This window comes from Microcaecilia unicolor, chromosome 1, assembly GCF_901765095.1.
Source record: "Microcaecilia unicolor chromosome 1, aMicUni1.1, whole genome shotgun sequence".
Classification (NCBI taxonomy): Eukaryota; Metazoa; Chordata; class Amphibia; order Gymnophiona; family Siphonopidae; genus Microcaecilia; species Microcaecilia unicolor.
The window spans coordinates 17,302,749-17,318,676 of NC_044031.1; the positions used below are offsets into that span (position 1 = coordinate 17,302,749).

General features: G+C 45.1%; 1 protein-coding gene across 4 annotated transcripts in view; it reads right to left on the bottom strand.

Moving 5' to 3' along the window:
- Positions 1–15,928, bottom strand: part of LOC115463418 (oocyte zinc finger protein XlCOF6-like) — a 1,170,818-nt gene that overhangs the window by 591,773 nt on the left and 563,117 nt on the right. The gene's annotated exons all lie outside the window — the stretch shown is intronic.

Below are 15,928 nucleotides of genomic sequence, written 5' to 3' on the forward strand. Positions count from 1 at the left end.
GCCACATGCACGCGCCAGTAGGTCAGGTGACATCTGATTCTCATGCCTGTGTCAGAGCTGAGGTCTGTGCACCAGCCTGGGAGCAAAGAGGATTAATAGTAACATAGTAAGTGATAGCAAATAGACCTGAACGGTCCATCCACTCTGCCCAATAGTCACACTCATGATCAATTCATCATTAAATCAACGAGTGTGATATTATATACTTGATTATGGTCTTTCTTTCGTGTTTCTGGAACAAAGACCACAGGAGTCTATCTGGCCCCATCCTTATGTTCCAACTGCTGGAGTTGCCATCGAAGCCCACTCCAGCCTATTCATGTTCTCATTTGTGGGACACAGACCGTAAAAGTCTGTCCAGCACTGTCCTCATGTTCCAGCCACTGAAGTTGCTGTCTAAGCCCTTTCCAGCCCATCCTACACCAGATTGCCATGTATGAGAAACAGAACATACAAGTCTGTCAGGTATCAGCTCTAGTTCATCACAGCCAGAGTCACCATCTAAGTGTCACTTGACATATCCACACACATGCAGCCATTTAAGGTTAGCATGCCTTTTTGAATTCTGTCATCATTTGTGACTCTACCACCTCCTTAATGGAAGACTTTCCACATTTATGCTGTTAAAGCAAGGAAGAAGAGGAGGAGGAGGAGACAGCACCCAAATAAATTGGTATTTGGTAGATGAGAGGCAGGTGCAGCTTACACTTCCACGGGAAGCCCACAGAACTGGTTCCATCCCCGTGGGAACTCCGCAGGAACTGCCTCCGTCCCCGCGGGGACGGAAGCCGTGCAGCTGTCTACTGCGAGGTAACCCCAGGCGGGTGGCTGGGCATTTCGTGACAACCATGTTCTGGAACAAGTTGCACCCCTCCCTGGAAAGCTGGGCCCCAAACAGCGATTAATTCATATCCTTCTGGGACACCAGTGTAATTGCTACCCTGGACAATATTGCTCCTATTACTATCAAAAAGACCAAGACAGTAAAGAGATCCCCCAGGTTCTCTGAAGAACTCGCCAAACTAAAATCGGACTGCCATTGCCTTCAGAAACAATGGAGAAGCAAAGAAACAGATGATAGAACTAACTAGAAACATGCCTTCCAACACTACAAATGTAAATTATTAGCATCAAAACGCAAATACTACAACTGCTTATTGGGCCAAGGCATACCAGACACCAAAAAACTATTCTCATTCGTCAAGAATCTCACATCCATCACAACGCCTACAAACTCACATAATACCAGCCCCACTGCACAAGATCTTGCAGACTTCTTCGATAACAAGGTCACCACAATCCACTCAAACATTGCCAAACAAATACCGACAGCCTCAAACCTCTCCGCAGCTAAACAGATCTAGACAACCTAGTCTCAGACAAAAGCAGAGGCATCAAGGCAAACCAGATCTGGAACAGCTTTGAACCCCTTACACTCACCAAGACAAAATCGTTATTTCAAAAATGCTTGAGTGCTCACAGTATACTTGATCACTGCCCAAAATACCTACTAACTTCCACTCCAAAAAAGATACTACAATAGGTAAAACTCAGCCTCAACGAACTACTAGAATCAGGCACCCTCCCTGAAGACATGGGTAGAATCATTCTCACCCCATTACTGAAAGGAGCAGGTTTGGACTCTTCGACGACAGCCAACTATGCCCCAGGGCTAGCATACCACTCTTTAACATGCTGGAGACCTACGTAAGCCGGCATCTCTCCATCTACTTAGAAAAGCATTCAACACTACATTATACGCAATTTGGCTTCAGCCCCTCCCACAGCACAGAGACCTTATTATTTATTTATTTATTTATTTATATCATTTGTATCCCACATTTTCCTACCAATTTGCAGGCTCAATGTGGCTTACATTTGCTGTAATGGTGGTTGCCATTTCCGGGTAACAGAATTACAAATGGTGTTGCATTAAGCTGTGTACATACATAGTAACATACATGGAACAGTTCATGCTCTCTATATATACCATGTGCGTACATACATGGTAAAGAAGAATACATTATGGTATTGCATGCAGGTTCCTGAGTGATAATTGGATTATAACATACATTAGATCATCGACTATGGAGAGACCATATTCGACATAGGGATAAAAGTGATAGTGCTTGTTCACTAATAGCAAAGAGGTTAATCAGTCAAGTGATAAGATTTCAGTTGTGTCTAGGTCGTGTTCATTCTTATTTTTTAGTATTTAAGATGGATGTTTGTGGTATGCCTTCTTGTACAGATCTGTTTTCAGTAGTCTTCGGAAGATAGTTAGGTCTTGCGTTGTTTTTATGGCCTTTGGTAGTGCGTTCCATAGCTGGGTACAGATGTATGAGAAACTGGTCACATATGTGGATTTATATTTTAGCCCTTTGCAGTTGGGGTAGTGGAGATTGAGGAATGTGCGTGCTGATCTTTTTGCGTTCCTAGTAGGCAGGTCTATAAGGTCTGACATGTAGGTCGGGGCTTCCCCGTGAACGATTTTGTGGACCAGGGTGCAGACTTTGAACGCAATTTGTTCTTTTAGTGGGAGCCAGTGTAGTTTTTCTCTTAGGGGTTTGGTGCTTTTGTATTTCGCTTTCCCAAATATGAGTCTGGCTGCTGTGTTTTGGGCGGTTTGAAGTTTCTTAATGATTTGTTCTTTGCATCCGGCATAAATGGCATTGCAGTAGACTAGATGGCTTAGTACCACTGATTGTACTAGGCTGCGGAATACTTCCCTTGGGAAGAAAGGTTTGATCCATTTAAGTTTCCACATTGAGTAGAACATTTTCTTTGCTGTGTTTTTCGCATGATCTTCGAGTGTGAGATTTCGGTCAATTGTAACTCCCAGAATTTTCAGGCTGACTGAGACCGGTAGGGTGTAGTCGGGGCATTTATGGTATTGGGTTTGTTTGTATTGTATTGTGAGGACAGGATGAGACATTGTGTTTTTATTACTGACACTAGCTAACTACATACATCAAACAACACCTGGGCAAAGGGGAACAGGTGATAACTACTCCAATTCGACATATCGGCAGCCTTTGACGTGGTGGACTACAATCAACTACTGAAATGGCTGAGCCAGATAGGAATTTTCAGATCTGTCCACAAATGGCTTAACAAATTGGCAGTTTGGCCTACTGCTCCCTATGTATATCTGACAGGAGTGGTGTCCTTTACTCTGAAGTGTCATTTATTTCTCTGAGATTCCATTTTGTTGGCTCGAGGGTTAGTCAGTTTTCTAGAATTCAGTCATTCTGTTTATGTATATTTTTATTATTTAAGTGGGTTATACATTTGAAAAAATAAACAAACTGGCTGTTACAATGGAAGATCGGATTTGATTTTCTTCCACTGGCTGGCAAAAGAATTGGAAAAAAGCAGGCTTATGAATAAACTAAACAGCCAGAAACTGGTTGACTGACAGATGACAGATGATGGAGGTAAATGGAATTCACTTGGCACCAAGAAAGGTGAGTAGTGAAGTGCGTCACGGATAGGTCCTGAGACCAATTCTGTTCAATGTCTTTGTGAGCAACCTTGCTAAAGAGTTAGAAGGAAAAGTTTGCCTTGTTGTGGATGGCGCAAAGATTTGAAACATAGTAAATATTCCAGAGGGAGTAAATAAAAATGAACATAAGAATAGCCATACTGGGTCAGACCAATGGTCCATCAAGCCCAGTATCCTGCTTCTAGCAGTGGCCAATCCAGGTGACAAGTACCTGGCAGAACCTCAATTAGTGGCAACTATAGCTCTAAAATAAAAAAATATAAGTACATAAGTATTGCCAGAGTGGGACACAATGAAGGTCCATCAAGCCCAGCATCCTGTTTCCAACAGTGGCCAATCCAGGTCAGAAATACCTGGCAAGATCCCAAAAACGTACAATACATTTTATGCTGCTTATTCCAGAAATAAGCAGTGGATTTTCGTAAGTCCATTTTAATAATGATGTATGGAGTTTTGCTTTAGGAAGTTATCCAGACCTTTTTTAAACCCCGCTAATCTAACTTCTTTTACTACATTCTCTGGCAATGAATTCCAGAGCTTAATTACACATTGAGTGAAGAAATATTTCCTCTGATTCATTTTAAGTTTACTGCTTTGTAGCTTCATTGCGTGCCCCCTAGTCCTAGTATTTTTGGAAAGAGTAAACAAGTGATTCACATCTACCCATTCCACTCCCCTCATTATTTTATAGACCTCTATCATGTCTCCCCTCAGCCGTCTTTTCTCCAAGCTGAAGAGCCCTAACCGTTCATTTCAGCCTTTCCTCATGGTGAAGTCATCCCATTCCCTTTATCATTTTCGTTGCTCTTCTCTGTACCTTTTCTAATTCCACGATATCTTTTTTGAGATGTGGTGACCAGAATTGCACACAGTATTTCAGGTACGGTTCGCACCATGGAGCTCTATATAACATCCTCATTTTTTTCCGTTCCTTTCCTAATAATACCTAACATTCTATTTGCTTTCTTTGCCACCGCAGCACACTGAGCAGAGGGTTTCCAAGTTTTGTGTCACTCATTTCCATTTCCATATCATTAATAAATATGTTAAATAGCACCAGTCCTAGTACTAATCCATGTGGCACTCCACCCTCCTCCATTGAAAGAAATGGCCATTTAACCCTACTCTCTTTTTTCTGTCCAATAACCAATTCTTAATCCACACCAGAACCTTGCCTGTTATCCCACGACTCTTTAGTTTTGTCAGGAGTCTCTCATGGAGTGCTTTATCAAAAGCTTTCTGAAAATCTAGATACACTACATCAACCTCGCCTTTATCCACATGTTTATTCACGCCTTCAAAGAAATAAAGCAAATTGGTGAGGCAAGACTTCCCTCGGCTGAACCCATGCTGATTCTGGCCCATTAAACCATGTTTGGCTACGTGTTCTATAATTTTATTCTTTACTAGCTCTACCCCGGCCACGCGTTTCCGTGGCTCAGTCTGGTTAAATGGAAAAGAAAGAAAAGAGGAAGCGCATGTTTCTAATATGTTTAATTTCACAATGCTTGTGGGTATACAGTATTTTTTATTGTTCCATTGTGTGTGCAGAGATAGAGGTTGTCTGGTTTGCCGACTGTAGAACATGCAACATATAATTGTCCATGTGAGAAGCAATCCGTGTGTAGATGTAAACGGGCAGTGGTGTGCTGGAATCGGCTCGCTCCGGCTCGCAAGAGCCGCTTGTTAAATTTTGACAGCTCTTGCGAGCCAGTTGTTGTTCGGGGCGAGCCGGCTCCATTGCAGGAGGTAAGCATGGCAGGAGGGCACCATGCTTACTTCCCCCTCCCGCTCCCAATCATGCCCAGTGGAAGTGGAGGAGGGTTTGGGAGAGGTTGTGGAGGGGGGTGGGGAGGGAGGGGGAAGGGGACAGGGGTGAGGGGTTGGGGGTGATGAGGATGAACAGGAGGATGGAAGGGGACGAGCTTGAAGGGGGGGATGGGGGGTGGGAGGGGGATTGAGGATGCAGGGGGTGGTGCACAAGTGGCCCTGGATCCGGGGGGGGGGGAACGGGGGCGGTCTGGAGGTGGTGGTACAGAGGAGGAAGGAGGGTTCGGGGGGCTGACGGCTTCTACGGCTGACAATGGCAGGGCTTCTTCTGACGTTTGCCTCGCTTAATGTAGCGAGTATCGCCTCGCCTAAGGCACAGTGTCTGGCGTATGATACGTTTGCTAGGGTGCGGGCTGATTGTTTTCTGCTGCAGGAGACGCGGCTGAGGTCGCTGGAAGAGATTCGGCGAGCAAAACGGGCCTGGAGGTGGGGACCCTCGGTATGGGGGGGGGGGGGGGGGGTCAGGATTCTGTTTAAATCCCAGGAGGTTAACATCCAGTGGTGGAATTGGGGGTGGGAAGATGTCTGGTAGTAGATGTGATTTGGGGGGGAAGGGCTTTGAGAGTGGTGAATATATATGGGCCCCAGAGCAAGAAGGAGAGGGTGGGTTTGTTTGGGAAAATCAGGCCCTATCTCTGCACATCCCGCCAGATTCTTTGGGGGGGGGGGGGAATTTCAATAACATTCTTCGGAAACAGGATAGCGGGGGTAGATCGGCGCAGGTATGGTATGATGGAGTACGATTGGCAGGGATTATGAGGGAAGCAGGATTGATCGATGCACATATGGAGTTTTGTGGGGAGGCGGAGGGGTTCACGTTCTTTCGAGGGCAGTGTAGGAGCAGAATAGATCGGTTTTTAGTGCGGCGGGGGGTGTGTGCTGGGGGGCCGTGGGTAATGAATGTGGACTTCTCGGATCATCGTATGGTCCTCCTCCGGGTTGGGGGGGGGGGGGCAGCCAATAGGCCCGGAAGGGGGTTATGGCGGTTGAATCTGAAGTGGTCGCAAGATGAGAGGATACGGGCGGATTTTGGGGGGTTTTTGGAAGACCAAGTTACGGTGCAGGGAGCCTTTCGGTCGCTTGGGGGATGGTGGGATGAGGTGAAACGACGGGCACGGGGGGTTTTCTTACGGCAGGCCAGGAAGGATGGTAAGGAGCGGACTAGGTTGGGACTAGCAGTTAAACAGAGGAGGGATAAGCTGATTTCCCAGGGGGGACGGGAGGAGGAGATCAGGGAATTGCAGGACCTCTTGGAGCAAGTGCAATACAACCGGTATGCCTCCTTGGTGTACGAACGGGACTTTGGGAAGCTAGTTAACCCGGATCCCTTTGCCTGTTGTAGGGAACGACGGGAGCACAGGGTGGTGGAAAAGGTGAGGGATGCTGGAGGGATTTTGCAGGAGTCTAAGGAAGGGATCCTTGGGGCAGTGGGGGCTCATTTTTCAGGATGTTTTGCTGCCCAGGGGCTAGATGAGGAATTGATGGAACATTACGTGACAGGTACCCCGGGGATAGGGAACTGGGGTCCTCAGCTTCAGGTCTTATTACGGCCTTAGACATTGGGGGAAGTGGAGGAGGCCATTGGGGCACTTCACAAGCGGTCATCGCCGGGGCCGGATGGCCTGCCAGCTGAGTTTTACCAGGCTTTCCGGGCCCGGTTGGGGCTGATTTTGTTGCAGGTGTGGGAGGCGGCCCGCGTGGAGGGGTCCCTTCCGAAGTCTTTGACGGAGTCGGCCCTGGTCCTGCTCAGCAAGGGAATTGGCCAATTGGTGGCCCATCGCATTACTCAATACAGATCGTAAGATTTTTGCACGTATGCTATTCCAGAGGATGAGACAGGTGTCCGGGCCTCTGTTGGCGACCTCGCAGGCGTGTGGGGTACAGGGACGGGGGGTTCTAGAGGCAGCGGCCTGGGTGTGGGAGGGGTTCGAGCATAGCAGGGAGGGGGGAGGGGGAGACTGTTAGTAGCCCTGGACCAGGAGAAGGCGTTTGATCGGGTACAATGGTGTTTTTTATGGAGAGTGTTGGGGCATTACGGATTCCCGAAGGAGTGGGTAGGGCAGCTACAGCTTTTGTACCATCAGGCACGGTGTTTTCCCTTGGTTAATGGCTGGCGGGGGAGGGGGTTCGGAGTAGGGGCGGGGGTGTGGCAGGGGTGTCCACTTAGTCCGCTGCTCTATGCCTATGCTATTGACCCCTTTGTGAGACGGGTGGAGCGGGGGGGGGCAGGGTCTACAGGGGGTAGAGGTGGGGGGGATAGTCGGTTAAGAGTGGTGGCGTACGCCGATGATGTCACAGTATGGGTGGCAGATCAGCAGGAGGGGGTACAGTTGTTGGGCTTGATTAGGGAATATGCAAGAGCAACGGGGTCGAGGGTGAACCGGGAGAAATCACAGAGTTTATGGGTGGGGGAGCGGGGGAGGATTTTTGAGTTGGGGGGGGGGTCCCTGCCCTGGGAGAGCGCCTTAGGGTGCTAGGGATATATTTTGACTTGGGGGATTATGGCCTGTACAACTGGGACAGGTGTCTGGAGAAGGCCGAGACCCGGGAAAATCGGTGGAAGGGGTGGAGAATGTCCATGGGGGAACGAGTTCGGCTGATTAAGGTTCATCTGGTTCCCCGCTTTTTGTTTGTCAGTTATATTTGTTTATTACCTGAAGGCAGGTATACGAGGTTATACAGTGTTTTTTTTCAACTGTTGTGGGGGAACCGGATGAATCCAGTGAAGAGGAACATAACATATTTGACGAGGAAGGAAGGGGGGTGGGTATGTTGAATCCGGTGTTACTTTTTAGTGCATTATTTTTACAGTTTAATTTGGGTAGGGCGGTGGGACCGAAGCCGCCGAGGTGGGCACAGAGTGTGCTCCAGTGGTGGCCGAGATATTGGTCTCTCTGGCAGCAAGGGGGGAGAGTGGTAGCGCTGAGGAAGGGTGGTCCGGGGGGGGGGCCATTACAAACTTCTGCTTAAGCTGGTGCGGGTGTGGGGGGTGTTGGTAGAAGACATTAGGGAAGGGAGGAGGGCGGTGTGGATGGAGAGGGTGAGGTCGCAGGTGTTCCCGGCGCCGCTGGTGCTGCGGGATGGCCCGGAGGCTCGATTGCAGCAAGGTATGCAGTTTATCACATCTGACCGGATCCCTGTTAAATATCAGGACATTGCGTGGCTGTCCTTTCACGGAAAGCTGTATGTGCGGGGTAATTTAAAATGTCGCAAGGCGCAAGACCAAGGATGCCCAAGGGGGGAGTGTGCTGGGTTGGAGGAAACAATGGAGCACTTCCTGCAGAGGTGTCCATTTTCGGTCCAAGTGGGGGACAGGGTTGCCTCCTTGCTACAGATCCCCGGGTTTCGTACTTACAGCTATGCTGATTGGGTCTATGGCCCACTGGGTAGAATTGGGGGTTTGGATCCGGTGACGAGGTTTGTGATCTCGGTGATCTTGCGATATTGCCTGTGGATGGCGCGATGCACGGTCTCCCTGCACCAGGATGTCCGGTCAGTGGAACAGATCAGCTGGGAGGTGGTGGGGGCGGTGCAGGCAGTGGCGAAGTGGGAATGGGTGGAGAAAGGTAGGAGGGTGGCCGCTAGGTGGTGGGAACAGGTGAGGTTGAACCCGCCATGAACACTATGAGGGTTTGTTGTTGTAGGTGGGTGTTCTCTGTATTTGGTTGGTGGGGGGAGGCCCTATGGTGGGATTGTGGATAGGAGGTGGGAGGGGGTTGCGTTGCGGATAGTTGTTGTACGGGGATGAGGGGGGAGGGATGAGGGGGTGATATGTGCTGTTTGTATTCTGTTTTTAGTTTTTATAATAAAACGAGTTCTCCAAGTATCCACTACTCTCCGTGAAAAAATACTTCCTGACATTTATCTTGAGTCTGCTCCCCTTCAACCTCATTTCATGACCTCTACTTCTACCACCTTCCCGTCTCCGGAACAGGTTTGTTTGCAGGTTAATACCTTTCAAATACTTGAATATTTCTTCTGCTGGTCACACCTCTCTCTATACAGCCTAGCAACCTTCTAGCTACGGCCACCACCTTGTCACACTGTTTCATCGCCTTCAGATCCTCAGATACTATCACCCCAAGATCCCTCTCCCCGTCCGTACATATCAGACTCTCACCGCCTAACACATTCGTCTCCCGTGGATTTCTACTCCCTAAGTGCATCAATTTGCATTTCTTTGCATTGAATTTTAATTGCCAAACCTTAGACCATTCTAGCTTCTGCAAATCCTTTTTCATGTTTTCCACTCCCTCCGGGGTGTCCACTCTGTTAACACCCTGGAGGAAGTGGAAAAAAAGACAGAGAAAGAAAATTGCAATCCTATCAGCTTTTGTAACAATTAGTTTAACTCACATAAGAAAATACACTTCACATATGACAAGAAACTTTGGTTTGACTTGGGGATTCTACATGAGATACTAAGCAGTTTAAAGCAGAACATTCAAAGTAAAATACAGATAAAACATTAAATACAAAATCAAATAAATCCTAATGCAACATTACCTGCACCATTGAGACCTCAAAAGTATCAGATATTAAAAGCATAGAGAAAAATACGTTTCCAGATCTTTCTTAAACTATGTACAAAATCTCAAACAACGTAATTTGTATGTTTATACAGGCAAACGCGAGTCGCTCAACTCGCTCCCCAGCCTGTGCAGAAACTTTACAGAGCTTTTGCCTCATTTTAAAAATTTGGTTTATTCTGATTTCATCAATGTTTTATTATACTATATTACAGAAATTCAATAAAATTACTAACCAAAAACAAAAAAATCAAGTACTGGAAATACCAAGGAGGTTTAATAAACAGGAGTGGAAATGAGCATATCTAGTCCATTGTAAGCAAGGAAGTCAATTAGGACAGTCTGACTTTCCCCCTCCCAACGCAGCCGCCATCCCCGTTCACCCAAAACAAAGCAAGCAAACCTATTACCTGCTTGAGTTTCAAAAATAATTCTGTAGCAAAGGTTTCTTTGTTATTACATTCAAAAGCTCAATAAAAATGTAAAATAAAAAGAATCTCTACTTCAGGAAGTAGGCAAAAGCTTAGCTCTTTTTCCAAAGCCTTTAATGGAAGAAGCAACTAACTAGTCTTACCCACACGATGATTACCACCAACTGCAAATACAGAACTGTAGCAGGACTTGGCTTATCCACTCTTACCCTAGCTGAGATCATTTTCATGTACCTTTCTAACTCCACATGCAACTTTCTTTAAATTGTTCTCCTTATTCATTATCTAACACCTGTTACTCTATCTATCTGTCCGTATAAGCCTGGAGACCTATGATAGTAGCTCAATAGATATAATCTATTTCTCTGAGACCGTTTCCTACTTCAGAGCTCAGAAATGTACAGTCTAAGCCTACAATGATTCTTATAAATGATCTCATGGGCATTGAGGAGTTTCCTCATTCATACAACCAGTTTTCCAAGGTCTTTAAGAGGCCAGTGTGGATATTGCTGATTAATAGCCGCTGTGGAATCTTTGGTGGATTTTCAGAAATGATGACAAGTGACATTTTCAATACACTCAACGTACGTAAAACATTTCTTTACACTGCGTATTACTTGGTGTCTTTTCAGGTCTGAGGACCAAATGAACCTTTTACCACACTTAGTATAATATAAAAGGGTTCTTTCCACTCTGCGTTATGTGATGTATTTTTAGCTATGATGTAAAAGGTTTCCTTCTGCTGTGGGTTATTTGGTGGATTTTCAGAGATGAGGAATGACTGAAACTTTTATTACACTCAGTGCAAGTAAAAGGTTTCATTCCACTGTGGGTAATTTGATGACTTTTCAAATGTGACTGCTGAATGAAACTTTTACCGCATTCAATACATGTAAAAGGTTTAATTCCGCTGTGAATGTTTTGGTGAATTTTCAGATTTGATGACCTGGCGAAACTTTTATTACACTCGGTACATGTAAAAGGTTTCTTTCCACTGTGAATCATTTGATGAGTTTTCAGGTGTCCTGACTGAGTAAATCTTTTATTACACTCAGTACATGTAAAGGTTTCTTTCCACTGTGGCTCATTTGATGAGTTTTCAGGTGTGATGACTGAGTAAAACTTTTATTACACTCAGTACATGTAAAAGGTTTCTTCCCACTGTGGATCATTTGATGAGCTTTCAAGTGTGATGAACAAGTGAAACTTTTACTACACTCAGAGCATGTAAAAGGTTTCTTTCCACTGTGGCTCATTTGATGAAGTTTTAAGTGTGATGAACAAGTGAAACCTTTATTACACTCAGAGCATGTAAAAGGTTTCTTTCCACTGTGAATCATTTGATGAGTTTTCAGGTGTGATGACTGAGTAAAACTTTTATTACACTCAGTACATGTAAAAGGTTTCTTTCCGCTGTGCCTCATCTGATGATCTTTCAAGTGTGATGAACCAGTGAAACTTTTATTACACTCAGTGCATGTAAAAGGTTTCTTTCCACTGTGGCTCATTTGATGTATTTTTAAGTGTGATGAACAAGTGAAACCTTTATTACACTCAGAGCATGTAAAAGGTTTCTTTCCACTGTGAATCATTTGATGAATGTTCAAGTGTGATGAACAAGTGAAACCTTTATTACACTCAGAGCATGTAAAAGGTTTCTTTCCACTGTGAATCATTTGATGAGTTTTCAGGTGTGATGACTGAGTAAAACTTTTATTACATTCAGTACATGTAAAAGGTTTTTTTCCACTGTGGATCAGTTGATGAATTTTCAGGTATGATGAAGAAGCAAAACTTTTATTACACTCAGAGCATATAAAAGGTTTCTTTCCACTGTGGCTCATTTGATGAATTTTTAAGTGTGATGAACAAGTGAAACCTTTATTACACTCAGAGCATATAAAAGGTTTCTTTCCACTGTGAATCATTTGATGAGCGTTCAAGTGTGATGAACAAGTAAAACCTTTATTACACTCAGAGCATGTAAAAGGTTTCTTTCCACTGTGAATCATTTGATGAGTTTTCAGGTGTGATGACTGAGTAAAACATTTATTACACTCAGTACATGTAAAAGGTTTCTTTCCACTGTGGATCAGTTGATGCATTTTCAGGTATGATGAAGAAGCGAAACTTTTATTACACACAGTGCATGGAAAAGGTTTCTTTCCACTGTGGATCATTTGATGTTTTTTCAGATGTCCTAGCTCAACGAAACTTTTACCACATTCAACACATGTAAAAGGTTTCTTTCCACTGTGGATCATTTGATGCCTCTTCAGCTGTGATGGCTCACTGAAACGTTTACCACACACTGTACATGGAAAAGGTCTATTGCCATTGTGGAGTGTTTGGTGGATTTTCAGGTGCGATGAACGAGTGAAACTTTTATTACACTCAGAGCATGTAAAAGGTTTCTTTCCACTGTGGATCAGTTGATGAATTTTCAGGTATGATGAAGAAGCGAAACGTTTATTACACACAATGCATGTAAAAGGTTTCTTTCCACTATGAAGTTTTTGGTGTATTTTCAGATATGATGAACGAGTGAAACTTTTATTACATTCAGAGCATGTAAAAGGTTTCTTTCCACTGTGAGTCATTTGATGAGCGTTCAAGTGTGATGAAAAAGTGAAACCTTTATTACACTCAGAGCATGTAAAAGGTTTCTTTCCACTGTGAATCATTTGATGAGTTTTCAGGTGTGATGACTGAGTAAAACATTTATTACACTCAGTACATGTAAAAGGTTTCTTTCCACTGTGGATCAGTTGATGAATTTTCAGGTATGATGATGAAGAGAAAGTTTTATTACACTCAGAGCATGTAAAAGGATTCTTTCCACTGTGGGTCATTTGATGCATTTTCAGCTGTGACTGATCACTGAAACTTTTGCCACATTCAGTACATGTAAATGGTTTCTGTCCACTGTGAATTATTTGGTGCCGTTTCAGAATTGAGAACAAACTGAAAGTTTGACCACACTCAGTACATGGAAAGGTTTTCTTTCTGCTGTGGATGATTTTGTGCGCTTTCAGATATGATGAAGTAGTGAAACTCTTATTGCACTCAGTACAAGGAAAGAGTCTTTTTCTGATGTGCTTCATGTTTCCAGTGTGTGTTCTTTGGTGTATAATTAATGATTTCCGATCACAAAAACCTTTGTTACATGAAAATGACTTAAGTTCAGCATCAATTCTCTGGTTTAACTTGAAATTTATCTTCTCTCTGAAACTCTTTTCACACTGAGAGCATGAGAAGGATTTCTCCCTACTGTCGGTTCTCTTATCCAATAAGAAATGCTCATTCCTATTGAAGATTGTTCCACAGCTGTCACATTGAAAGGATTCGTTCTCTGTCCTCTCTTCTTGGGGGAGTTTAGAAGGTTCTGGATCACTGTTACTAACTTGGAAGGGACTCTTTGTTCTCAAGTGTCTCTGGTGCTCAGGGATGTTTGTGAGCTCCCTGTCACTTCTCTCACACTCAGTAATTCCACAAGGTGTTTCTCCGGCTTGGTCTCTCTCCTCCTTCTCCAGCTCCTGCTGATGATTCCTCGGGTGTCTCCTCTCCATCCTTTGGGAAATATTCCGATCATCATTTCCTTCCGTTTGTATAACAGATTCTTCTTGATTCTGCTCTCGCTTGAGCTCCTGTTCAGCCTCATTAACTGTTGGGATATGAAAAGAAAGAAAGACATTAATTACGTATTACTTCTACGGAAAGCTACTACTGATCAAGGAAGAGAATTTTCTGGGCCAGTGCATCAGACGCACTAAAACTGGCAGGAATGTGAAAAAGTGCATCTAAGCGTTATACAATGGGGGGGGGGGGGGGACATGAGAGGATCATGGGAGTGTCTCCAACTTACACATGTAACTTAGGTGCTTCTTTACACCTGCCATAACGCTAAGCCTGAATTCTAGTACACCAATTCAGTTTTCTGTCACTACTCCTCAATGACATCTTAGTTCGTAGATACACAATGCCCAGAAAAACAAACAGGAACCGCCAACATTTTCCAATTAATCCCCAAACGTCCTCCAGCAGCATGAGGGTTGATTGGTCTGCTTTTTTCTAAAGGGTAGCGGCATTCATCATGTTAAAGTATGGTGATATGTTTTTCCTGTATATATATATATATATAATCTTTAAACCTTCCAGCTTTCATCTACTTAACAGTGACACCTTTTTTTTTTAAAAAGGGGGTGCACGCATGCGCTGGTGTTCCTTTATAAGTAGCCGCCATGTTTTGGTTCTTAGTGGCTAGAATACACAGCTACACATATTGAGGTATAAGGTAAAATTATGTATCGTACCTGATAATTTTCTTTCCCTTAATCATAGCCGATCAATCCATAGACTGGTGGGTTGTGTCCATCTACCAGCAGGTGGAGATAGAGAGCAATCTTTTGCCTCCCTATATGTGGTCATGTGCTGCCGGAAATTCCCCAGTATGTCGATATCAAAGCTCCATCCGCAGGACTCAGCACTTTAGAGAATTACACCCACAACGGGACGCTCTGCCCAGTTCACCACCGCCGAAGCGGGGAGGGGAAATATTCCAGCGCACCACCGCCGGGGCGGGAAACCACACCCGCCGACGCGGGGGGAACTGGCTTATCCTGCTACCGCAACCGCGGGAGGAGCTGGCTTACCCTAACACCGCTGAAGCGGGAGGGATACAAAGCTACCCTACAACCGCACAAAGCGGGAGGGAGCGCCGGCATAATTTAGTTATCAATCCAGCCACCGCCGAAACGGGGGGAGAGGAAGCAGCAGCTCACTGTAACACAAAATCGTCTCAACTCGAAGAGACTTTGATTGGAAGAACTTGAACACGAAGTCCTCGTGAACAGGAAATGAAGACTGAACTTGAACCTGAAATATAACCAGAACACAAACAATACAGATATCTGGGAGGGGCTATGGATTGATCGGCTATGATTACGGGAAAGAAAATTATCAGGAATGATACATAATTTTACCTTCCCTATCATCAAGCCGATCAATCCATAGACTGGTGGGATGTACCGAAGCAGTACTCACCCAGGGCGGGACATGGAAATCCCTGAACGCAAAACTGAAGCCCCAAACTAGGCCTCGGCCCGAGCAGCCACATCCAAGCGGTAATGTCGTGAGAAGGTATGAGCCGACGACCAAGTAGCCGCTCTGCAAATCTCTTCCAAGGAGACAGATCTGGACTCTGCCATCGAGGCTGCTTGTGCTCTAGTAGAGTGTGCCTTCAGCTGAATAGGCGGAATCTTCCCTGCCGCCACATAAGCTGACGCGATCGTCTCCTTGACCCAACGTGCCACCGTAGGCTTAGATGCCTGCAGACCCTTACGAGGGCCTGCGAACAGCATGAACAGATGATCCGACTTCCAGAAATCATTGGTCACTTCCAAGTATTTGATGATGACCCGTCTAACATCTAGGTATTTGAGCACAGGGTACTCCTCTGGGTAATCCTCCCTATGAAAGGAGGGTAGGTAAAGCTGCTGAGAAACAATCTTGGGCAGGAAGGAAGGCACTGGGCGAATCGATACTCCTGCCTCAGTGAATCGCAGGAACGGTTCTCTACACGAGAGCGCCTGGAGCTCGGAAACTCTTCTGGCTGATGTGATAGCCACCAGGAA